This window comes from Canis aureus, chromosome 27, assembly GCF_053574225.1.
Source record: "Canis aureus isolate CA01 chromosome 27, VMU_Caureus_v.1.0, whole genome shotgun sequence".
NCBI lineage: Eukaryota > Metazoa > Chordata > Mammalia > Carnivora > Canidae > Canis > Canis aureus.
Genome location: NC_135637.1, coordinates 24,500,695 through 24,526,729, shown reverse-complemented (window position 1 = coordinate 24,526,729; position 26,035 = coordinate 24,500,695). Strand labels below are relative to the sequence as shown.

The 26,035-nt window shown below is 55.3% G+C and overlaps 1 long non-coding RNA gene across 1 annotated transcript; it reads left to right on the top strand.

Annotated features, from left to right (window-relative positions):
• The first annotated feature begins 18,377 nt into the window (after window positions 1-18,377).
• Window positions 18,378-24,345, top strand: LOC144299521 (uncharacterized). Its single transcript, XR_013366228.1, has 2 exons — window positions 18,378-18,909; window positions 23,795-24,345. It is a non-coding gene; the product is annotated as an uncharacterized LOC144299521 (long non-coding RNA).
• The last annotated feature ends 1,690 nt before the right edge of the window (window positions 24,346-26,035 follow it).

Sequence of the window (26,035 nt, the reverse complement as noted above, 5' to 3'; positions counted from 1 at the left end):
CAGCAAGGAAACCACATCCAGTCTAAGCTGGTAGGGCCTTACCCGTGTAGAAGCATCAGCTCAGAGGAACCTTCCTGATCCAGATTTTACATGATCCCATTTTACAGATGGGAAAGCCAAGGCTCTGTCCCATAAGTATTTACTCAAGGGTCCAAGATTGCAAGAGGTGGGGTAGGGATTCAAACCAAGCCCCACTCAGCCATGGTTTGGGGGCAGGGCTTGGTACTTTCATTTCCACACCCTGTTGCCTCTCACCCACTGATCTCCTTGACCTTGAACTCTCTGTACTCAGGGCAGTGCTCAGAGCCTGTGCAGTGGGGTGAGTATTTCCAGTTTAAGTAATAGTACCATCAGTGACTCTTTACTGAGAACTTACCTGGACCAGGTATGAGCATCATCTGGTCTGAATTGTCCCAAGACTGCAGATGAGGGAATGGGGGAGACCCCTCTCCTGCCGAGACCACATCTCGGGAGAGAACAGGGTCAGCCCACCCAGCCTCCCAGGGAAGCACATGATTTTTCTTGCATTCATTTACATTTTTCTCCTTGTGTGTGGGTGTGTGTGTGTGGGGGGGGGTGCAGACCCTGGCTTGGGGCCTCCTGCGGGAGACCAGACAGAGGCGTTCTCCAGGGGCTTCTCTCCCCCAGCCCCATCCATGATTCCAGAAGCCGGCTGCCAGATGTTTGGTGTCCACAGAGCAGGCTCCAGCTGTGGCCCTGGACACCAAAGACCTCCTTGGCTGACCCCACAGGGCCGGGAGGGGCACTGTCTGCAGTGGGGTTCAGCCCAAGGTCGGGCGTGGGCCGGGGAATCACTTGTACAGGGGTGAAGGTTTGCACAACCTCTGGATCCATCCTCCTGGGCTGGGGAGATCCCCCCCAACCCCAGCTCTCCAGTCCCCTGACACCTAATATGCATGTTAGGGTCACCCTGGGGCAGACTTCCTTAGGACAAGTAGGAGGTTCCATCTGACTGGCTGTGTGATCAGGGAAGGTGGCTCACCCTCTCTGGGCCTCAACCCTCTGATCAGTAAGGACGGGTCAGACTGGCTGATCATCCGTGTCCCACGGCTCCTCTGGCCCTGAGAGGCCTGGACACCAGCCCAGAGAGAGGAACCTATCCCTCACTCAGCCTCTCCCAGTCCTTCCCAGCCTGTAGACCAGAGGGCAGGCGCAGCCCCGACACAGCCCTGGTGGCCAGGGGCGTCTGTCCGAGCCGGGCGGCTCTTTCCTCCGGCAGGGGAGAGGGCAGGTGGCATCTGTTGGCTCTGTTGTGATTCTTGGGCAGTGATGGGCTCGGCCAGCCCTCTGAACTGGGGGCTGGTGAGAGGGATTTTGAATCGGCCACTTGTTAAACATCAGCCTTCCCGGGAGTCTCCTCCTGGACGTCAAGTTGAAATTCAGATTCTGACTCAGCAGGCCTGGCTCTGTGGATCTGCAGGACCCGGTGCAAAATGACAACGAAAGGCCCCCGTGTTCACAAACGGTTAAAAAGAGTTTCAAGACCTCAGCAGGAGAGCATTGAATCAAGAGTGGGGCTGTGGGGCCCGCGGGGCTGCCCGGGGGTCTTGGTCTGTGGAGCTGGCCTGAGACTCTGCATTTCTCATAAACTCCAGGTGGGGCAGATGGCCTTGGCCCCGGGGCCACACTGTGAAGAGGTGGGTTTGGGGTTCCGGGAGCAGCCGTGGGAAACATTCAATGCCCTGCTGGTGTCAGGAGACGGCTTTTGGGTCCTGGGCCGTGTGAAACTTGGACAACTGCCTCAGCCTCTCTGGGCCTCGGGCTCCCCAGCTGGAAGGTGAAGGGGGTCAGATGAGATGGCCTCTATGACACCTCCCCTCTGGCATGAAGCCCCCAACCCGTGGCCCCATGAAGCCCCCCATGAAGCCCCCAACCCGTGGCCTGCAAACCTCTGGGTGGGATCAAATTGCCAAAGTCGCCTTGTCCACCCAGCCCGGCTGGAAGTGATTTTAAAACAAAGCCCACATTCCTCCCGAGCCTGTGGACCCCCGTTCCCAAGCCCACCACCACGCCTGCAATTTCCTTGCCAAGCTGACTCCTTGGGATAAACAAATGGCGAAGCCCGGCAAGCAAATAAATAAGCAAATCCCCATCACCCTCCGCCACGTCCCACCTCGCTTGGGCGTCTTTTCAGAACAAGTGTCCTGGTGACAATGTCGAGACATCAGGGGCCCTGCCGGGGAGGAGGGGGGACACGGGCGGTGTGGGGGGGGGCTGCTGGGGAGGACAATTGGAATAAAATGGAGGTCAGACCCCCAAGAAGGCTGGCTGACTTTAATCCCATAATGGAAATCGGGGAGGATTTTGCCTTCGAAGGCTCCCAGTGGACTTTTGTCGTGAAGACAACAAGCGCTGTACGCGGATAAAGTGGCTTTTAGAACTATCAGAAAGTGGGTGTGCTGGGAATGGGGAGGAGGGGGTGCCCAGGACGGGAAAATTAAAATTCTGCTCCTGCCGAACGTTTCTGGGCTCCAGCTCGCCGCGCGAGCATCGATCTGTTCCAGCATTTGACTTTCAACCATGACAAAACTGTGGGCAAATTAATTGTTCTCCAGGATATTAAGCATCAGACTCCATTAATCCTTTCTGAGCGAGATGCTTGCTGAATACTAATTGGGAGGGTTCTGGGCTGCCATGGGGTGTTTCTCCTGCCCACAGAGACCCTACCGGGTCCCTGCCTCTCTCTGTCTCCCCTGGGTGTGGGTGCTAAGGGCCGAGCCACCTGGCGCCCCCTCACCTTGTCACTACCTTTCTTTCTCTTTGTGGCCGAGGATGGAGAGGGGACAGGTGGGCCCAACCTGAAGCCCCCCTCCCCCCACCCCCGCCTGGGCATCTTCTTCCAGGGAAGCCGTGGGACTGGTAGCAAGATTGTTTTATGCAAATTCCAGTATCTGTATGCAGGCGCGGCCGTGAGGATGAACGCAAGAAATAATTACCAAATTATGCACGTTGAGTTGGTTTTCCTGCATCCTGAGCCCTTAAAAGGGAAAGGGAAAACATAGCGATGAGAGTGTGTAAAACAGACAAACAACCCCATGGCTTTGGTCACCGGAGGTGGGGTGGGCCAGTGCTCTGGCCCCGGGGGGTTAGGGTGGGGGGCACGTCTCAGGGCAGGTTTGACAGAAGATGGAGTGGAGGGTCCTGGCCAGGAGTCAGGGCTTCTGGGCTTCAGGCTGCCATCAGATTGCCAGGTGTCCTTGAGCAAGTCACCTCTTTTGTAGGGTCTCAGTTTCCCCACCTGCAGCAGGGGATTTGGCAAGAGGGCCCATAATGTTGTGTCTTGAAACGTGGCTGGAAGTGCAGTCGGGGAACCCACCAAGCTGATCAGACATGCACAGCAGGGCTCTGTGAGGACGGGGGGATCTCTGGGACATCCCCTTGCCTTGCAGATTCTGGTCCATTGCCGAGGGCAGCTTCCCTCCTATTTCAATAGGATTGTTGTGCCATAAGCTCATCTCTGGATGGCCTGAAATTATCCTCCCATTTCACAGACTGTCGCTCAGAGCAGGCGAGGCACCGAGCCTAAATCCTGTCCTGCGGGAGACAGCAGGCGGGCTGGAGGGCGCACCTGTGCCCCCTTCCTGGGACGCCTCCCCCCCCCTCCCACCCCGAGCTACTTCTCCTGCTGCTGCGGCATGTTTTACTCCCGTGTGCAGAGCTCAGTGCTGAGCTCAGTGCTGCATGGAGCAGGATGAAGGTCTCGCTTCCTATGGTCTCACCTCTGCCTGGAGCACCCTGAGCATAGCGAATTCACGGGCATCACACCCCAGTTTAGAGAATTTCCAGATCTTAACGTGCAAGGAGGCTAGAATTACCGTCCCCATCTCGGCCAGCATCATCCCCACGCGCCAGAAGCACCGGGTGCTGTGCACTCTCCAGGCATCAGCCTTCCATGTGGGCCTCTCACACGACTCCCTAACTTGGGTCCCATCATCTTCACTGTTTTCCAGGTAAGACAGCTGAGGCTCAGAGACACCAAGCCACCTGTCCAAGGCCACACAGCAAGTCAGAGCCTGTGCCTGGATTCCCGTCTACACGACCTCATAGCCCAGTAGCTGTGCTGTTATGTATGTAGCTCATCTTCAGTTCCTCGTCCCCCCCCAGCTCCCACCCCATTCTGAGGGGTGGCAGAGGTTTTTCTCATCCCCTGCGGGACCCCCTGTGCCCCCTGTAGGTTCCACTACTCCCCGTTTCTCCCACGGTGCCTTCTCAGACCACTGTGGGCAGAGAGAAGATCGTGCCAGCCATTCGCTAACTCAGCGGTTATTTATGCCTGTGCAAACACCACACACGCCTTCTGCATGATTTGGAGCTAAATGCAGTGTTACTTAATTAATGCACATGTAACACTTGAGAATATTACACCTATTAGAACTCACAGACAATTAACACTCCGGGCCGCGGCTGCCACCGTGTCCCACAAAGGATCCAGGATCACCCCTGTGCTGAATCCATTGTCCAGGGACATACCTCCCTCCACCATATTCTGGGGCTCACTCTTTCCCTTGGGGATCACTCTTCTTTCCTTCCTTCCTTATTTATGTTTTACTTATCTTATGTTTTCTAGCCTTACCGAAGTACGACATCGTGTAAGGTTAAGGTGTACAGCGCGATGGTTTTATGTACGTCTATACTGCAAAACGCTCGCCATGATAAGCTTAGTTAACACATCCCTCACCTCAACTAGTTAACAATTTTGTGTCTTGTGATCTCTTCCCGTTTGATTTTTAAGCGTTCTGTATTTAATCTCCCAGTTTGGGTGATCTGGAGTCATGACCTAGTAAAAGTTATTACGTATAAAACATTATGTTACACATTAAAAATTTCTGTTTGGGAGAGATGTCTCGTACATAAAAATTTCTAAGTGACATGCTGCAGGGGCTAAGGGGTTGTCAAATATTTTTAATTTCCTGCCTCCTCAAATCTCCCTGGACTGATTTTCTTTCTTGTTTGATTATTTATAAGAGAAGGGAAAAAAGACACCACTTCCAGGGAGCACCCCCTGATTGCTCCAGGCCTTTTAGATACTCTTCTCCCATGACATCCTCCAGCACTTAAGATATTATAGGCCCTACAAGGGTGGGGGCCCCATTTGTCCCCATCCTCTGGGATGTCCCAGAGGGCCTCATCTCTCACAGCTGTGAAGTGAGGCCCAGAAAACTTTTTCACCTGCTCTTTAGGGCTGCAGAGCAAGCTGTGGGTGTTGTGCAAGTCTGCAGCTGAGTTTAATGCAGCGTCTTTGTGCATTCATCTTTCCATCTGTCAAATGGGCATGCCAATACCTTCCTCGAAAGCTTGGCCTGAGTGTTGAAGGACCTGTCATCACATGTAAACAGCCCTGCCTGGTGCCAAGTTCTGGGGTAAATGACCCAGGACCAGGAACATTACACAAGCCGGGCATCCTCTACCCATTGCAAAAACATTTATTGAACACCTACTTTGTGCAAGGACTATATTGGACATTAAGATAGACACGACCTCCTGCTTCGGGAGCCTACCAGCCCAGGGGGTGGCTGGCAATAAGCAATGAAGGTCTAAACAAACTATGACATGGATAATCCTGACTCATGATATATATCAGGAAAGAAGTAATTGAATGACAGAGTGGTGATGGGTAATGTTTCTTTCTTGGGATGATCCAGGGAGGGCTTCCTGAGGGAGGTGTCCTTTGAGCAGGTAACAAGGAGGATGAACAGCCTCATGGGGTCGGTGTCTGCCCATATCGGCCCTCCCTCTTCCCCGCAAGATGACCAGATGGCTGCAGGCACATGTTTGGTCTGAATGTGGGGCAAGGAGAAGCGCTGAGGAATTAACACTCCTCCCCTGGAAGCGGGGCGGGGAAGTCCTTATCCAATGACAGATGGGTCCTGGGGTATGACTCCTCCGCTTCCCTTGCCCTTTAGTGCATGACCTTGAGTGAACGTTCTCCATGGTCTCCCAGAGGTCCTGGCACATCTGAGCCCCAGGAGCCCCCAGCCGAATCTGCTCATCTGGGTGGCCCGGGTTGGCCACTATCTCCTTCCAGCTGCAGTTCCTTAGCCTCCTGGGGGTGCTTCCCGGGACCTGCTCCCAGATAAACTGGCCCTGGAGTGCTTATCCAGGGTCTGCCGCTGACACCTCCCAAGCAAAGACACCTCGGCAGGGTGGGGGGGTGACAAGGGGTGCAGGTCACTCCGGGCCCCAACTTGGGGTACCCCTCCTGGGTCCCAGGGCTGGGGAGCACTCCTTCTCAGGCCGGGAGCAGGGGATTAGCGCTGTTCCTCGAGCTGCCCGGCAGATCCCTCCCCAGATGCTGTTTCCAAAAAGAATTGAATAAATACATCGTCCAGCGGGAGGGGGAGCCCTGGCTTTCACTGCCCGCTGGCGGGAAATTAAATAATGTTCATTTCTGCCGCTGTGAGCCGGAACAAGGCTGGCCGAGCTGCAGGCCGGGCCGGGAGGCGGCGGCGATTGGCAGCTCGTGGCAAGCCCTAAATCAGAGCAGCCGATGAAATTTCTAATAGCAGGAGCGCGACTGGCATCGGCGTATAAATAAAGTTCCCCTCTTGAAAGGCAGCTTATTCCAGCCTGGCCGCCAAGGATATTAAGCCCGGAGGACTGGCGGCTGCGGCCAGGCTGGACCCAGGCCAGAAGCCAGCTGGGTCCTGGAGGCCCGAGTCCTTCTCCAGCAGAGGCCCCAGCTGCCCCCGAAACGGTCCTCTGGGCTGCGTTGCTAGGTGTGCCCAGCTCCGAGCTGTCTGCCTGCATGTCTGCAACGTGAGGGCATTAACTTGCAGGGCAGATTTCATCACTCCCATTGCCCAGATGAGCAAACCAAGGCTGAGAGGGGTGAGGTGTCCCGCCCAAGGTCAGACAGCCGGTTAATGCCCCCTTGTGTGTGTAGGCTGGGAAGGAGGGCGCATGCGGAGCTAGGTGTAACCACAAGTCCTCATAGCTGTAAAACAGGCCCAAACCGCCGTCCAGAAGATCCCAAGCCACTTCCTGGGCTGCTCCTTACAGAGAGGAGCCTGCCCCGGCCCGGCCCCTGCTCCCAGGAACCCACAGATCAGTGAAGGTGGGGGTGGAACACGTCTAGCCTCATGATCTCTTCATGTTGGCTCCGGTCTAGCTGCATGATTGAGTCCGTGGATTCTGAAGCCACACTGCCTGGGACCGATCGAATTGCATCTCTACCACAATGACTGTGCAGCCTTGGATGAGTTTCCTAGCCTCTCTGGGCTTCGGCTTCCTCATCTGCAAAATGGGAATAGTATCAGCACCTGCCTCATAGGGTTCATGTGGGAATCAAATGAGGCGATTCCTGTAGAGGGCTGGCAGACACCTGGCATGGTGCCTTGTAAGCACGAGCTCACATTTCTCTCCATCCATCCATCCACCCATCCACCCATCCACCCACCCCTCCATCCACTGCTGTGGCCACCATGCCTGGCGCACGATTGGTGTTCTCTCTATATTTAATTTCCTGTGACTAGGCTCGCCACTGTGGCGCTTTGTGCCATGGGCACCGGTAAGGGAAGCATAGGCATTTGGGGTTCCCAACGTCTCAGGTACTGTGGTGTAGAAAGGCTCCAGATGATATTGAACAAGACCTCATGGAAATGGTAGGTGTCCCACAGGGTAATAACGGCGATGTTCAGGGCCGCTTGAGCCAAATCTGAGGCTGCTGGTCTGCTGGGAGGCAGAGAGGACTTCCCCAGGAGGAGCCGTCTCCCACAGGGCCCGTGGGCGAGGGGAAGAGCTGTCGAGGAGGAGGATCTGTGCGCATGGTGGCCGTGCAGCCGAGGGGGACCGGCAGGGCCAGCAGGTCCTTCCTGGCCCCCCCCCCCTTGCAGGCCAGGTTCTAGAACAGAACAGGAAACTCAGTAGATCTGAGAGGGCTCGGGGTCCCACCTGACCATTTTACAGATGGGCACACGGAGACCCCAAGGTTGCATGGCACGGGGACAAGAGCCGGAGCCAGGATGCATCCTGGTTTGCGCCTTCTGCCTTGAGTCCCTCCTCAGGGGATGAAGAGCTCACTTCAGCCCGGAAATGGTCAAGCCAACAGCAGGCTCAGCCCAGGGAATTCTTGCTCAGACAGGAGGCAGCGCAGGTCTCTAACGGGGGACGAAGCCGGGCCTGGGTGGGTCTGTGGGCAGCTGTCTGTGAAGCTGTCGGGAGTGAGACCAGGAGCCCAAATGCTGGAATCTGGGCTCATGCCCTTGGACTCTCCCACCTACAGAGGGGAGGGTGGGCAGATGGAAGGGGTGGCAGTAGGAGGTGGCGAGGAAGGGATGGCCGGCCTGGGCCGCTCCTTCAGGCAGGGGCCTAGGACAGACACCCTGGTCTCTCTCCCCACCTCTTTCTTCCTCCCCCATTGTCTCCGGATCCTGGTTCCATTTCAGAGTCTGACTTCACACAGCCCCGGCCCTTTTGTGCAAACTGCAAAGCCCTTTTCTTTGTGATTATAATTTTTTTTTTTTTTTGAATCCAAAATCTCTTGACAGGAAAATCGGTGCTTGAGGTTGGAGAAGTTTGTTTCCTCCTCCATGCGAAAGCCATTACGGGGCTGTCCAGGACGGAGCCCACGCATGTGTGCGCCCAGACGGTCCAACTCCCTTCCCTGCACCCTGGAAAAGTGTGTCCAGCTGTCAGCCTGGAGCCGGCCCGGCCGGAGGTAATGCAAACCAGGCTTCGCGGGAAGCACATTCTTTAATCAGGGCTCACGTGGGCCCAGCCCCAAGCCGCCTTCCATCAGGGGCCTGCTCTTTCCTTTGGGTGGGGGCTCGTGCTCGGCTGCAGATACACCGCCTGCTGGCCCCAGTGGGGAGGGGGCTTCCTGGCTGGTCCAGACCCCTCTGCTGGGCCTGTGCCGGGGAGCTGGGGCCGCAGGAGGTGGCAAGGCCTGTGCTGAGGGAGGCAGAGAGGCCCCTCTGAAGGCCACTGTGGGACGAGTGGGTGGGTCTGCAAGAGGGGGCAGGGGAGGGGGACCGGGGGTCTCAAGAGACAAAGAGAGGACGGGAAGGAAAGGGAGGGGATGAAGGGAAGGGGCAGGGGAGAGGAGATAGAGCAACAGAGAAAGTCAGACACAGAGAGGTAAGGAGCAGGAGAGGTAAAGGAGAGACACAGAGAAAGGGCTGGAGGAGAAAATAAAGACACGCAGAGAAACAGAGAGAAGAGCAGATAAGGCCGAGGGGAAAGAGAAGTAGAACAGACCCCCAGCTCTTTCCACAGGCCCAACGGGAGGGGGCCTGGCCGCCCCGACCCGGGCCGGACTCCCTGCCCAGCTGTGTGACCTTGGGCAGGTCCCCTCCCTTCCCAGCTCTCCGTCCCCACGTGGCAACCATTGCAATGCGAGCGTGCCAGCCGTCTCGGAGCTTCTCCGGGGGATGCCGAGGACGGAGGAACGGGTGGGCAGCAGGCCGGCTGCGCAAGAACGCGCCACGTGGCCAATACAAAGCATGGGTTTTTGTTACGGAGCTGGCATCTTCCACGGCCCGTGAGATGGAAGGGGCTCCTGGGCCCCATGGGAGCGGGTGGCAAGTGCCTTCAAGAGAAGTTCGATTTCTGGGTTTGCTTTGTGCCATCCTGCCATCTAGCAGCTACAGCCTGGCTGCTTCCAAGGCCAATGAGGTTGCGTGTGTGTTGAGTGTGTGCGTGCTCACCGTGAATGATAGCTCCGTCCCAAGACTCCGTGGTGCCCAGGGTCTCCCGTCATCCCAGGGGACGGGGTTCAGGCTCCTCCTCTCGTGCGTCTCAAGGCTCCTGGGGCCCTGGGTTGATGCAGGTGGCCTGCCATGGCCCTGCCAGGTCTCTGCCCTCTGTCCACAGGGACAGCCTTCAGGACATCAAGAATCCAAGTCAAGGATGGTCCCGGGGATGCAGAGGGCAGGGAGACGGTGGTAAAGGGAGTCCCAGGTCGGGGCCCCGGGGCCCTCCCTGCTGGGAGCTGCTTTTCCTCATCCGTGGAGTGGGCGTCGCAATGCCGCACGGGCTGCCTCACGGAGGGATACGGGACTTCTCTGTCCCCGCACTCCTGGGTCCCCTCCTCACTGCCTGACCCGCTGCCCTGACCTGCTGGCGTCTCCCTCCTCTGGCTGTGAGCCGTGAGCGGGGGGGGGGGGGCACACCTGCCTTGCTCACCTTGTAGCCCGCGCACGTGGTAGGCACCGGTGGGCGCTGGCATCACTCTGCTGGGCCGCATTGGCCCTGGCCACGTCGGGATCCAGGAGGGCCCATGTCTACACTGACCTGGAGACACGAGGCTGGGGCTCTTATTCTCAAGCCTCCACTGTCTCTCTGTGGGTGCAGCCGTACAGCACTCGGGGCCTCAGCTTCTCCGATGAAAATGGGGTCCAGGCGTGCCTGGATTGCCACTGGCCTTTCTGGATTGTCCACAGGATGAGGGAAAGGTGAGACTCCATTAGAGGGCAGGGGAGCTTGTTCTCACTGCTCAGGGGAGCACTGGATCAGGAGTCCGGAGGTCGGGGTCTGTGCCTGGTCTGGTTCCCGAGAGTCAGTGGGATGCCCGGCCGGCCCATTTCCCGTCTGTGGCTGGACCATCCCACCATCTCCCCCTGGCTCCTGACTCTGGCCCCAGCACCCTGGCCGTCTTTTCTGTTCCCACCTCCTCCCTCAATCGGGCGGGCAGCCCGTGTCTGCCTCCCGCCGCCCCCATCCATCCCCTGGCAGGGGTCACGGGTGGGGGCGGGGCCTCCCCTGCCCGTCTGCTGGAGCTCTGTCTGTAATCTAATGCTGGGCCCCAGGACAAGGGTCAGGGGCACTGCTGGAGTGAGACAGGGGGCCAGCAAGTCAGAGAAGACAGAGCTGGGGGAAGGGGAGCATGCGAGGGTGGAAGGGAAGACAAACGTGTGAGGGTCCGAGCCGCCCCCTCTCGGCTCTCTGAAGACCCCTTGGGAGGGCACCTCTAACTCTCCCTTGGCTTGCACCCCAGTCGTGTGGCCTTGGGAAAACCATTTGGCCTCCTGAAGCCTCAGTTTTCTCCTCTGCACAGTGGGGCCAGGGGAGGATCCAATGAGTTCTTGTATCCCATGCGAGGCTGGATGGGTCCTGGGTTTTACATTTCACCGGCAACTCTGGTGACTGCTGAGACCCAGACAGTTGGAGTCCCAACTAGGGAGAGAACAAGCCAGGACCTAAGACCAGTCCTATGTATGCCCCGGGCCGTGTGTTTCTGCAGCAGACTAGTGGGAGTCAAAGGTCAAAGGCCCAAACCAAGCTTTCCCTGGGTTCCAGGAACAGGGTGAATGATCTCCACTCACAGAAGGGTGGGGGGCTCTCCTCTGGGCTGCTGCACCTCTTTCTACTCGCAACTTTCTGGAGAAGCTGGTGCTTGCAATAATTTATGAGGGAGTTCTGTAGAAATCACCAACAAGAGAGAGGTGGGGAAAAGCATTTTTTGGCAGTGGGAACAGCATATGCAAAGGCACAGAATCATGAAACAGGATGGGGTTTGTGGAGAAGGGTGTGGTAGTTTTGTGTGCTGGAGGGGAAGATGCTTACAGGAGTAGAATAGGAGTCTGTGTCTGAGGAGGCAAGCCAAGCGGAAGCGCATTTCTGGCCGTTGGTGGTGGATGGTTTTCAGTAGATCTTTTTCAGAAAATTCGTCCTGGAGGCTGGATGGATACATAATTGGCAAGGATGGGGGAGACTAGTTCAGAGGTAGGTGGCTATGGAGATCGTCTGAGCGTGAGAGCCAGGTGTTTAGGAGACATGAGTCCAAGTCCAGAGGTGTTCAGGGGTGGAATGTACATGGGAAGGATATGGAGAGGGAAACGTTGAGGGCAATGCCCAGATTTCTGGTGTGGGTTGCCGGGTAGCAGGTAGGGGTGATCAGTGAGATGGGACTTCCATGGGCAGTTGGGGGACAAGGACATTGAATTCAGAGCGGGCACATGTCAAGTCTGAGGAGTTGGTGAGTGTATCGGTTACCTATGACCACACTAATGCTGCATAACAAGCAGCCACTAAAGCTCAGTGGACGTCAGTGATCGACATTTACACAGCTCGTGTGCCCATGGGGCTCAGCGCCCTGGGCTGGGGTCAGCTGACCTTGGCTGGGCTTGCTCGGTGTCCTAGAATGGTCTGGCTTCATGTGCTGTGCCTGGGGAGCTTGGCTCAGTTCCACAATCCAGGCCTCCAGCAGGCCAGCCCGAGCATGCATTCATGGCCTCGATAGATGTGTGAAAGCCCAGTCACATAAGTGCTTTTATTTTTTTTAAAGATTTTATTTATTCATGAGAGACACACAGAGAGAGGCAGAGACATAGGCAGAGGGAGAAGCAGGCTCCATGTAGGGATCCTGATACGGGACTCGATCCCAGGACCATGGGATTATGCCCCAAGCCAAGGGCAGGTGCTCAACCGCTGAGCCACCCAGACGTCCCTGGATCCACCTTTTTGATAGTCATGTCTGCACCGATATATGCAAATACTGAGGTCATTCAGTCAAGGGCATGGGTATAAGGAGGGGAAAACAACTAGAAGTGGCAAACCGGGCATGTGGATAAGCCAGTGGGCTGCTGGACATCCAGGACTGGAGGTTGGAGGCTGTTAACCAGGGACAGTCCCTGAAACCATAGAAGGGGAAGATTTCAGTCCAGTGTTGTGACTGAGGGCTGGCCACCTGGTTGACCCTGTCCTTCCCCCTTTGCTTCCCAGACTTCATCTGCCATCTTGGGAGACAGAAAGCCCCAGAACTCCAAGGGCAGGTGGAGGCCTCACCGAGCATGCACATAATTATGCGTTCCACAAAATGCCAGTGGCAGGGACACAGCAAGACAGGCTGGGTGTTAACCCTTGGTAGGTTAGCAGGTGAAGTCCGGTGCCAGCATGCACCTTGGAAGGCTACAAAAGATGGTAGGACCCCTCTCCCCTGGAAGATGTCCACCCCAGGCCCTGCTTTGAACAAAAATGGCAGCACATTTTCAGACCCAGAATGACATGTGACCTGGATGAGCTCACTAGTTGTCTCCCTGGTTCCAGACCCTTCTGGTAGATCTCATTCCATCCTCCCAGTGGCCCCAGGAGAACGGATAGAGTCCCCCACTTTGAGGATGGGGAGCCTGGGGGTGCAGCAAAGCCCCAGGTCCCATGGCCAGTAACATGCAGAGGTTGGAGTCCAGTCCAACATGGCCCGCCCTTGGCTTGCTCATCCCAGCCCCCCACCCCCTGCTCTGGGGGGTGGCCTCCTTTGTTGTGAAGCATGAGAGCCGTGGTTTGGGGGGCTGGGGGAAGCGTTTAGTCAGGCGGTATGCCTGGATGATGACCCCCCACGGAGCCACCCAGCCCTTCCCCTCAGCCAAGACTCATTCCCTTGGAGGGCATTTTTTTTTTTAAGGCAAGAAACAGCAGGAAAATCTCTCTCCTGCTGTTTCTTGTATTTCCTTTAGAGTTCCCTTTGTTCTATATTTAATATTTTGTTTTAAACCCAGTTGAAGAGAGATGGGCGAATCACCGATGGTTATTGATTTATTATTTATGGTGAATCATACATTGCTTTAATCGTGTCTTCTGTCCCTTTCCTACTCTACATAGTTGAAGGACAACCCAAGGAAGTCATCTGAGGCGGCGGAGGCTCTCGGCGATGTTTTTGTTTATTTCTGCTTTGCAACCTGTTGGAATCAGGCGAGGCTCACTTTTGGGGGGCGTGTGGGCTCTAGCGGCCCCTGCCAGGGCAGAGATGTGGGCTGCGGCAGAGGGAGCGGAAGGGAACCTGGCGTGACCCCTCCTTGGTCACATGGTGTGGCCCTCAGGTGTCCCTGGGGGTGTCACGAGACTGCCTGGTAGCCTTGACTATTGGCCCCTGACCTCTGAGCTTTTGGGCTGCTCTGACTTCCTCCCCATCCACCTTGTACGGATGCCAGAGCTCACTCTCGGGGGCCACTGCCTGCCACACTTCCACAATGGCCACTGCAAAATAGCAGCCACCTTCCAAAATAATAGTACACATACTAATCAGGATTCACAACTCCAAAGAGCTGACATTTATTGAGAGCTTTGAGGTAGATAAATGCCAATTGCCTTGAATGACTCGTCTCTTGGACCCAGCCCCTTGAGGTGAGGTCTTTGAGGCCAAGTGGAGGTGAGGAACTTGCCTGAGGACGTGGTGAGCCAGGCTGGGGCTGGCTCTAGAGCCTGAGCACTTCTGCAGGAGTCCATCCTGTCCGCCTGGAGGACCAGAGCAGGCAAAGGAGGGAGCCGGGAGGATGCAGAGGCTCATCCTGTATGTGCCCATTATCCGGATGCGGGGCTGAGGGACCTTGCACTTGGGTCTCAGGAGACTCTTGCTCTGGGAGCTGAGCCGCCACGTTGTAAGGAAGCCTCAGTCACATGGAAGGGCCAGAGGAGAAGCCGGGGTGGGGGGTGCAGTGTGGAGACCTGAGGGCCACATAGGTAAGTGAAGAGGCACCCTGCACAGGTTATGTCCAGTAGATGTTGAATGAATGGGGGAGCAAATCCCTTTTCTCCCTGCTGCATCCTCAGCTTCAGGAGATCAGGAACTTGGTGGCAAAGGAAAAGCCTAGGTGCTAGAATCAGACTTATCTGGAACCCCGGCTCCCCCCAGTCGCTGTGGATCCCGGAGCAAAACACCCTCAATGCATCATTCTTCCTTTCTCTGCAAAATGGCAGTAATTAGACTTCGCTGGGTGGTTGCAAAATCACCTGGTCCATGCGCTGACACATCACTGGTTCCCACCCATGAGACAGACCCCACGCGCCAAGGGCTCCTTACGCGGAACAAATGTTTCCTGTTTCCGATGCCGGGTCTGTGTCTCCTGGAACAGACGAGGCCACGGGCCCCCCTCGCCGGGATCGGTTTGCACATGTGCCGGAGAAACCGGTGTTGAATATGGTGATTACAGGCAGCCAATCAATCAGCCCATGTTGGGGAATCTGATCGTAGCAGTCAATCGGTGATTGCCAATCTGCATATTTATTCAGTATCATTAATTATGCATCATGCAGCACTAATCCCCATAATAATGCATGTGTGCACGCTGTGGAACAAGGCTTTGGGCCCCGTCTGGGGAGGATGCTTGAAGAAGCCACTGGAGTGATGTGCCTGTGTCGGGGGCTGTCGGGGGTGCACACCTCACACGGTGGCTGCCAACTGGCATTGAGCTGCAGTGAGCGCTGCCATTGTATTGGCCACAGAAGCCGGGCCTGGTCTGGTTCTTTATTTAAACCTGAGGTTGCAAACTGTGGGTAGCAGGGCTGATCCAGCCTGTCGAAGTGTTTTCTTTGGCCTTGGCCGCGATTTGGAAAGACAAAAATGGATGTACTGTACTCGGTCTGGGCATTCCACTTTGCCGCAGTCCCTACCTCTCCTTCTCGCCTCCCCCACCACTTCCTTCACTCCCTAAGTTTCCTGCTTGGCCCCTGTGCTCATTTGAATTGGCAGCCTATAGATTAGCCTTTTAAAAATCATCATCCTCCTAAGGAACGCTTTTAGACACTTTTCCTTACCTTCCTGCAAACCTCTACCTGCGGAATTTTCATACCACAGATATGCTGGATATCTGTATACAGACAGTATGTGCGTCTGTAAGATGATTTTTGGCCCCCAAAGAGCAAACTTCACCCCTGTTGAGAATTGTGCTCTAGGTTATAAGGTCTCTGACCGCCTCTGGTGGTTCCCGTGGTGGGGTGGGGATAGGAATGGGGTTGGCAATGTAGAAGCATTTGACTTTTATTTATCTATTTCTTTTCTTTTCTTTTCTTTTCTTTTCTTTTCTTTTCTTTTCTTTTCTTTTCTTTTCTTTTCTTTCTTTTCCTTTCCTTTCCTTTCCTTTCCTTTCCTTTTCTTTTCTTTTCTTTTCCTTTCTTTTCTTTTCTTTTTTTTTCTTTTTTTTCAAGATTTATTTATTTATTTGAGAGAGACAGAGACCGAGAGAGTCACAGATGGAGAGGGAGACAAGCAGACTCCTGGCTGTGCAGGGAGCTGGATGTGGGGCTCTAGCCCAGGACCCTGAGATCACGACCTGAGCTGAAATCAAGTCAGATGCTTAACCGGCTGGGCCACCCAGGCACCCCTGTACTTGTCTTGTATTTTCTGCATCACTGAAATGCAGTAAACTCTCTGCATCAGCCTCTCTGTTCTCCTTACTTCCCCTCAAACTAGCTCTAGACATTCCAGATCTCACCCATGTGGTCTTCCTCCCACCCCTCTGCCAGGAGTGCCTAAACCCTCAAGACTCAGGTCAAATGCACCCCCCATCCCAAATCTTCCAGGTTGATGAAACCAACTGTACATAGGAACTGCAGTGTCAGAGGGGAAGGCTCTTAGGGAGGCACAATTTCTCAACCTGCATTTTGCAGATGAGCAAACGGAAGCCCAGAGAGGGCAACGGACTTGCCCAAGCCTGCACAGCAAGTCAGGAAGAGATTAAAACCACACCCAGATTTTAAGGCTAATATTTTCCAACCTCCCCACTTACTCTCTAGGGCAAGTTTATTCACCTTTGCCTCATCTGAACCTGGCCCAGAGGCGGCGCTTGTGAAGAGTCACAGGGCACATCAAGGCATTGAAACATGAAAGGCTTTGACAAGTCCTATAGAGAAAAAAGGCGATTTTAGTTTTGTGTAATATGCCTTTTCTCAAACTTGTGTTTGATCACAGAACCTGTTTGTGACAGCAAAAGTTGCTGTGTGCCATGTGTCTGGGGCACCGAAAGATATTTGTAATCTTAAAATAGCCCCAAGCTGGAAATGACCCAAAATTATCGGTAGTAAAATAAAGGTATGCTGACATGGCCACACCACGGAATATTATACGGCAGTGAATATGACTATGCTATACCTCCTTGTGACAACACAGGGGAGTCTCACCAAGTAATGTTGAAGGGAAGAAGCCAGATGCAAAATAATAATTATTATTACTGGGGTTGGGTCCGTCCGTGGATAAGTAATACTATTGCTATTACTATTCCATGTCTATATAATTCAGGAAGAGGCCAAACTAAATCATGTTGTTCTCTGGTCTAAAGAAAACCAAAGGAAATGATGATCCCGACCAACATCGGGAGAATGAAGAAATCTGGTGGTTGGGGACGGAGTAGGGTGGAGGAGGGCCAAGTGGAAGATTCGAGAGCGGCTTCATGGGTAATTTGTCCCCCTCAACCCCCAGCATTCTCATCGGTGTGTTTGGCCTCCTGGCTTTTAGCCACACCCTCTGGGACTTCTTTGCCACAATCCTTGGTCACGAGAATGAAAGGCCAGATGAGCCTCATTGAGGGGGCCTGGCAGGGGAGAGGATGTGGAGAGCACTGGAGAACCCTCTAGAAAGGCAGCCAGGACAAGAGACGGGGGAATTGAACGTGCAGGGAGAGTGGCAAAGAGGCTGTCCCCCAAGCTGTCAGCACGGGGGCCCCAGGGGCCCAGCCTTGCATTGGCCCTTTCTGGGGAGGGTGTTCTTGGGCAGCGGGCACAGGTTGGGGTGGCGGGCGGGCCGGGCGGGCCTGCGCAGATGGGGTCACGGTCCGGGGCGCTGCTCCACGGACCGGCCAACCCCAGCCACCAGGCCCCTGCTGGCCTTCATTTTCTAGCACTTTCTCTCGCGCCTCCCGGGGATGGCCGCGGTGTTTGCTGTCTGGCCGGGCCTGCTTGGCCGCACTCGGGAACACAGGCCCCTTCAGAGGTGCCCCCCGAGTCGGTCGGGCCGCCCGAGCCCTGACAAACTCTTGAGGGGAGCGGGCGTCGAGGCCCAGCTGTGTAAATGTTTTTGGTTTTCCTGCTGAGGCTGGGGGTTGAGTCGGTGCCAAGACAAGCCTCGCTTGAGTTTTCTTTGGCAAGGCGACCCGGCTCAGGAATGTCAGGAGAACTTTCCAAATGGGATGGTCTGTCGGTGTGACCTCGGGCTGAAAGCTGGGCCCTGCGTACACACACGGTGCCATCATCATCATCTCATCCCTGGGCCCCCATCTACGGTCAAGAAGAGGTGGTCAGAGGGGAGCCAGTCTCCCTGCTTGCTCTCCTCCTTCTTGGGGGGCTGTCTGTGGGTACCTCAAGTGAGCATGGGTAGAAGAGTGGCTTTCAGCATCCAGGGGCTGACGGTGCTTTTGGGGGGCTGTGGGAGCTCCATTCTAGGCCGTGGCTGCAAGGTTGGGAGAAGAGCCCACGATGCCACTGTGATGTGTGTGCTTTTCTTCTGGTTGAACTCTGCTTGGTTCACTAGGACTTGGACCCTTCTCGGTGGATCTCACAGGGGGAAAATCTAGAGCAGGGGCTTTCAAATGTAAAATCCGCCCAGGGGCAGCAGGCCAACCACCCCAGTGAGTACAACCGGCCCCCCTGGAGGGAGGCGATAGGGATGGGTGGGGACTGGGCAGCCTGGGGACACGCTGCCTCAACTCAAGAGGTGGATGCTTCTCGGCTCCAGCTGACCTTGGCTCTGGGTGAACGTCATTCTGATGTGGCCTAAACTTCTGAAGTTCCAAAGAGAGACCAAAACTCTGTGAAATCTCCCAATCGTTAGATGTTGGCAACTAATTCAATTAAAAAAAAATGCACGAAGCATGATGTTAGCCAAACAAAACACATCTGGGAGTCGGATGAGGCCTCCAGACCACGCATGTGTGACCTCTGGTCTCTAATTTCCTAACCCATGACTGCTAGCTGAGTGGACAGCTGGAAACAACAGCATCGGGAACAACAAAAGCAAGAGCGAAAACCTTCTGTCTGTGCTCCGGGCTGAGCCAGGCGCGGTGCCAACACTTCGTACACAGAGCTCCATGGGCTCCTCAACTGATAGCGTCGTGCCCACTTTACAGATGGGAACACTCGAGCGTCGGAGAAAGGACGCCCCTTGGCCAAGGCCACACCGTTACTAAGGGGCAGAGCAAGGATGCGATCGCTCTGTCTGACTCCCAGCACCGGGCTGAAGTCAAGGTATTTGCTTTTGTTTTGGTTGTTTAATTAACTCCTTCGTGTACGCACATTTAGCGAGCTCTTTCTGTGTGCCGGGCACTGCGCCAAGCGCGCTGCAAGGCTGAAATGAGGGAACATATGGAAAATGCACGGGGCGTGGCCGTAGGTGTTCAGTCTGTTGGCTCCTGGGATTATGACTGTGTTATTCCCAACATGCACATACCTACATGGCATGTGTCCTGCAGGCGTCACGGAGAGGTGGGTGGAGGGAGGAGGTGGTAAAAGTAGGAGTCCTGTATAGCCTCTCCTTTTGATGATGCCCAGCCTCGTGGGTCTCAGCTAGAAGTTTCCAGGCACTCTTGCCACGATCCTGGGATTACCCTTCCCATGTGCAATCTGTGAAATGAGCAACAGTGTGGCTCAGCTCAGAGTCCCTGGATGGAAAAGCTCAGTTCATGGTGGCAAAGTTCTAGATGGTGAGCACCAGGAAGAGGGCTTGACCATCTCAGTGCCCCCCAGAGGGAACAGTCATGCTGGCAAAGGTGCCCAGCCAATTCAGGGCTCTGATGGGCTTGGGGAGAAGCCAGCCGGCCCCGCAGTACTAGGCAGACAAAGCCGGGGTGCCAGGGTGCCACCAGCCGGGGCCCTGAGTCCTTCTCTGTGGGGTCAGAGGCGTTTGGACAAAGGTCCCCAGAGCAACCTGACATTTATAACTTGCAGAGCCAGACTGTGAACTAGCCCTCCCCAGCTCTCAAGGCCCTGCTGGCTCCCCATTGCCTCCCACACTGCCCATCGTGAGCCCCGGGGAAACGGTCTAGGGAGTGAGTATGCGTGAGCAAGTGGATGCCACCCAGGACGGGGCCAGTCCTCACCCATCCGCCTGGCCATGGTCTCGGTTCCACACGGTGGGCAGTTTGGGCAACATCAGGTAGAGAGAGTCCAGAACTTGAGATTCCAACACAATTCCGGGGAGGTCCAGGAGGTGGGGGTGCCCGGTAGAGAGGCCAAGCGGACCTGAGTGAGGAGTTCTTGGTTTCCTTTCTGGTTCCAGTCTGTGATGAGAAGTTGTATGGGGAGAGTGTCTTCACCAGCCTGGGCCGCTATAATGACAGCACGGACTCGGTGGCTTATAGACACGAAAGCATTTCTCACTGTTCTGGAGGTGGGACGTCTGAGGGTGAGGGTGCCTACATGGTCAGGCCCTGGTGAGAACCGTCCCCTGGGTCACACACCACCAATGTCTTCTATCTCCCCCTGCCCCCGTGGTGGAGAGCTGAAAGGAGGCAAGCTCTCTCCTGACTCTTACAAGGACAGTAACCCCAAAGGCCTAACCTCCTAATACCATCACACTGGAAGGGGGGATCATCCTGTGAATTGGGGGGGGACACAAATATATAGTCCATAAGAGAGTGAGCTCGCCTCGGGCCTGGGCTGAACACCAGTCTTGACAATGGCAACCACAATAACTTTTGTTCACTGAGCACTTATTATGTGCCGGCCCCAAAGGAATGTCATTGCATCCCTACACTGGCCCTATTATTCCTGTTCTTTTTTTAAATATTTTATTTATTTATTCATGAGAGACAGAGAGAGAGAGAGAGAGAGGCAGAGACATAGGCAGAGGGAGAAGCAGGCTCCATGCAGGGAGCCCGACATGGGACTCGATCCTGAATGCTGGGATCATGCCCTGAGCTGAAGGCAGACGCTCAACCGCTGAGCCACCTGGGTGCCCCTATTATCCCTATTCTACAGAAGGAAAAACTGAGGGTCAGAGAGAAGTCACGTAGCAGTTGAGTGATGAAGCCGGAACTTGAACCAAACCAAGTCTGCATCCAGACACTGCTTTTCTGAGTGGGCCCTGTTTACCCACAGTCCTCGACAGAGCAGACAGGCATTGCCATCCCCGCTCGGCGGGTGTCCCAGGTGGGAGAAGCGGCCCTGGGGAGGCCTGTGCACAGGTCCGCAGTGGTGTGGAGTTGACCTGGGACTCAGGTCTTCTGCCTCCAGCCACCATCCGGCAGCACCAGCCCCCTTGCTGGGAGTGCTTCCCACCCACCCATCGGATGCAGTTAAAGGCTGACCAGCCGTGAAGTCCCCACCCAGGGGGGTGTCCAGGGGGCTCCCAGAAGCCCCAGGCTGCGGATGTACAGGGGGGTGTGCATGCAGCCCCCCCGAGAGGCCGTGCCAGAGCCCGGAGCCCAGCCAGCCTCCAGAGGTGGGTGATTTGGAATCGGAACACATGGCTCTTCCTGGTATGTAATGAGCAGGGAGTGAGCTGATAGATATGCTAATTTCATTATTCATGTACATAATTACAATCTAGAAGTTGGCAGCTTTCTAGGTAATGACAGGAGGGAAGGGGAAATGTACCTAACTTTTGTAATATATGTGTGGTATTATTTAACTCTTAAATTAAGATCAGGGATCTAATTCACTCATTGGATACACGGCAGCAATGCACAACCTCCTCGTACCTGTCTGCCGGGTAACCCCGCCTTCCCTCCACAAACATCTACCATGTGTCATGCTTTGTGCCCCAGTGTGAGGGTGGCTACGGCGAAGGAAGCCCAGCTCCTGCCCTTGGCCTCTCATGGTCCAGGACACAAATAAGTCAGCAAGAAGTTGACAGCGTCTAGCATGCGCAGGCAGCAGTGGGGAGCAAGGAGTGAAGGGCACAGAGGGAGCTGCCTACTTCACCCCCCCACACACACACACACAGGGAGGGAGAGAGGGAGTCAGGGAGGGCTTCCCGGAGGAGGAGGCGGCATTGGTCTTGGTCTGCATTGGTCTTGAAAGGTGATGGGGAATAGCCATCCGCTCAGAAGAGAGAGGAAAGGCATTTGAGATGGGTGGTGGGTAAAACAGCTTGACCAGAGGTGGGATTAGGGGGGTATTTTTGAGGATGTTGCGCAAGGAGAACTGTGGGAGGCAGGGCTGGCACGGAGTTCTGACAACGGGCCTCTCCAGATGCAAATCTTAAAACCACTGCCCTTGCTCAGCCCACAAGCTGGGGGGGAGGGGGGGGGGAGCGGGGGGGGGGCGGTCCGCAGCTCGTCCCTGAGCTGTGAAGGCCTGGGACAGGGCAACCGGCGAGGAGTGCCAGCTAAGGCCCATTTGGTGGCTGCGGGGCCCTGGGGGGCGGGGGGCACCCAGCTGCGGGTAGCAGGGCTGGGGCAGTGGGCAAGCTTGGAGGCGGGCCCTATGCTGGGAGTGGGAGGGGGAGCCTGCAGTCCCCAGCAGCCTGTGAACAAAGGCAGCTTTGGGCTTCCCCCCAGCTGGATGAGGGGGCTTTGCAGAGGAGCCTGGGCCCGTCGGGGGGTGTGAAATTCTTGATTAGGGCCGGCAGTGGCCTGCCCTCTCCGTGATGTTGCTCTTCCTGACCCCTCCCCACACTTGGGAGTGGGGGGAACAGCTGCACAAACAGAGGCCAGGGAGCGGGGAGGCAGCGGAGACGTGAGATGCCGTCTGTCCAGCAGCCCCACACCCACTTGCAATCCACGGACACTTTCATGGGAGAACACGCATGTGTCGACACTTGCACCGTGTGGTGTCGGCCCCCGGAGTGGGGAGGGTTACCGGTCACGGGCGTGTGGGGCTGTGGGTGTGCAACGTGTGTTAGGGTGTGGGCACTGTGCATGCATGTGTGTGAATGCACACAGCCTAAGTGTGCTTGTGTGGGCGTATACATCAAGTATGCACATGCACATGTGGAGATGCACATGAGACGTGGGAGGTGTGGCATGTTTGCACACGCAGGATTACATTGGCACCTGGGCATAAGGAATGGGCATGTGTGGGCATGTGGACACATTAGGCCTTGTCTGTGCATGTGTGTGTGCGACTGTGACAGCGTGTGTTGTACAAGGTGAGTGAATGAGCATATGTGTGCATGTGTGATTGCGTTGGCCCGTGTGCGCGGAACGTGGAGGTGTGTGTGCGCATACGTGTGGGCGATTGTGTGTTCTGCTTGTGTGTGTAAAGCATGTGTGAGAGTGTACTGGCCCATGTCTGTGGGGTGTGTGTGATGCACTGAAAGAAGGGGCTCACGTGTGACGTTGCGGCGAGGGAGGGTCTGAGTCAGGGCTCAGCCCCAGCCCCCAAGTGACAGCCACGTGGAGCTTGCCCATGTCGTGGGGTGCCCCTGTCTGCTGCCTGGCATCTCCCCCAAGGCCCCGGTTCCTCCCTCCGGCTAGTCCTGCGTGGCTACGCTCCTCAGAAGGAATGGTTTATTTTTCCTCCGAGTCCATCCTTCTATAATTGTTTCCATGTATTTCCCTCGATTTGTGGTTAGAAATCCATTCCCACCTCGCTCAGCTCCCAGCCCAGGGCCTCGCTCAGTCCTGGGGACGCACACGGAGGACCCAGACACTGGGCAGAGGGGCCAGGCGTGGGGGGTACCTACCGTGCACCAGGCACCTGAGAGGGTCACCGATCGCCCCTCCAGTCGCCCTCCCAAGTCCTGCCTGAAAGCTGAGACGTTTACATCAGCTAAGAAACAAGAGGACCCGGGGACGTATTCATGCCCCCTGAGCGGACAACTTGCCCCAGGTCCCAGAAGCCCGGCAGCCTCCAGAGCGACCGGGAACCCAGATGTGCCTTCCGGACCCCTGCCGCATCCCACCCATGACACCCACCTACCTACACCCTTCCCGGCCCGCCCTTCACCATCAGACCATCTTCTCCGGGGAAGAGGGGCTGCTAGAAGATTCAGGATGAGTCTACGCGTCTCCAGGTTAAAACGGAGACCAGGGGAAATTTATATGACTCCACTTTCCTCATCTCTCTAGATCCCCTCGTCGAGCCAGTAATGTATTCCCCCTTCTTGCTAACACACTTTTTAAAATGTTAATAGACTGTAAATTACTTTTCTTTTTATACTTCTTAAAATAAGCGTTTCCTCTTGTAGATGGCAAGACGACGCTGGAGTTACGGGCTTGGTTTTATTACCGTCGAGATGAGATGGACTGGAGAGAGCTCATACAGCTTTTATAGGAACTATTTTATTTATAAGAATTTTCCTAATGTCAGATGGATGTGACATGCCTGGTTTCTTTCTGCCCGGTCTTGAGAGAGGAGGGGAACTGAGCCTGGTCTGGCCTGGGTTGCGTTTCTTTGCCCTGGAAACTACACGGTTGTTGAGGAAAATCTGTTCTTCGGCAGTCCTCATCCACTAGTCTCCCAGAGGACACTTGTATACTTGTGGTGATGGGGAACTCATTCCCTAAGAGGCCACTCAATCTGCAGTGAAAAGCACCAAATCCTTTCCTACGCTAACCTCCACTGATTGGTCCTAACTCTGCTCTCTGGACGTAGAGAGGAGATCTCTCCGTGCACCTTGGGAGACCGTCAGGGATTTGAAGGCAGCCACCATCAAGTTCTGTGTCTTCCTTTTGCTGCATGAAACAGTCCCTTTAAATATTTAAAGAATAAATATTTCTCCATCACTTGCTTATTTCACCCGCCCTCCAAAATGTTTTCATTTTCTCCAAGGTCAGAGAAAATTTTAGCTTCTCTTAGTTACCACGACCAGTATGTCCCACTAGCTCTCCCGGGAGACCCCCACCGTGGCGATGATTGTAAGGATTTTGTGCTCACACGATTTCAGAAAGGCCAGGCTAAGGAAACCTAAGTAGGTTTCTTGGCAGCAGGACTTATCCGAGCCTTGATATGATTAATGTGCACTGTGACTTGCCAAAAAGGGGCTGAGGAGACAGCGTTTTACGAACTCAAGTGACTGGAACCATGGGTTTTTCAAAGGGCATCCCGGAGAGTATGTGTGCCCCAAACAGTTTGGAAATGCTGTTTTGGCATAGCTCTGGGATGGTCGATGTCAAATAAAAGGATAATGCCCGCTAGCTCCTAGGAACCCAGTGTGTTGGCCCTGCCTTAGCAGTTCCCCACTGTGGTTTCCGTTCACCATGGGTGTCTCCTAGTGGTGCGTCAGGGTCCGACACAAGGATGCCTTCGTGCCTGGGTTCTCAGCATGGGTGGATTTGGCCTCATGTTAGGAAAGGAATCCTGGGGTGCCGGGGTGGCTTGGCCGGTTAGGCGTCTGCCTTCGGCTCAGGTCATGCTCTCTGGGTCATGGGATCGAGTCCTGCATTGGGCTCTCTGCTCAGTGGAGAGTCAGCTTCTCCCTCTGCCCCTGCCTCTTCCCCTGCTTGTGCTCTCTCTCTCTCTCTCTCTCAAATAAATAAAATATTTTTTTAAAAAAGACAGAGAAAAGGAATCTCACTCTGTCATGTATTTACTACCAATGGGACCTCGGCAATGACTTCAGCTCTTTGACCTTCGGACTCTTCATCGATGATCTGTGATTCATGTCAGTGCCTTCTTACAGGGCACATGGAGCCTGAGGCCTGGTGCAGAGAAAATGCTCAAGGAGTGCCAGCAGCTCATGACAGCATTTAGAAGGCCTCATCTCATGCCAGGTCCTCCCGAGCGTTCTCACTCCAGGCTGAACTTCCGGTGTGGCCTCAATGTACCAGACCTCCCCCTGCCTCAGGGCCTTTGCACACACAGTCCTTTCTGCCTGGAACACACTTTGAGGCTACATACCCTCATGACGCATGGCAGATGCTCTGTAAACAATGCCCACGCTAGCGAGACCTGAAACCTTCCCTTGTCTGGCCTCCAGGGACCAAGCAGTTCCTCTCATGCATCCACCCCCAAATTCCCATTAAAGCAGCTCCCTGCGGCCACCCTGGGGAGGGAGGATGTCAGCTGCGGGCTTGCCAGTCATGCACCCGGGCCTCCCACCCCAGCCGAGGCCCCGGGTGGAGGTGACCTCTGCAAAGTGCAGGCGACGTGATCGGGGCAGACTGCCGTCCTCTCCCGCGGTTACTCCGTGCGGGCCACCAACTTAATCAATCTTGAACAATTGGCCACAGGCTTGTTTCCTTAAAAGTGATGTTACCTCTAATTATCTCCGACAGGACGTGATGCAGGCTCCTCATTCTGCCTTTTCAGCTCATCAGAGCACGTGCGAGCACTGCAGCTGAGATCATTGAATATCTTCTTGAGACCAACAGGCTGGAAGGAGGTGGTCTGGCCTCCCCCCGGCCGAGCAGTGGTTCCACAAGGCCAGCCCAGGGCGTCCGCCAACAAAGGGCAGTGTCTATGTCCCTGGAGGTCTCGGCTCACCCGA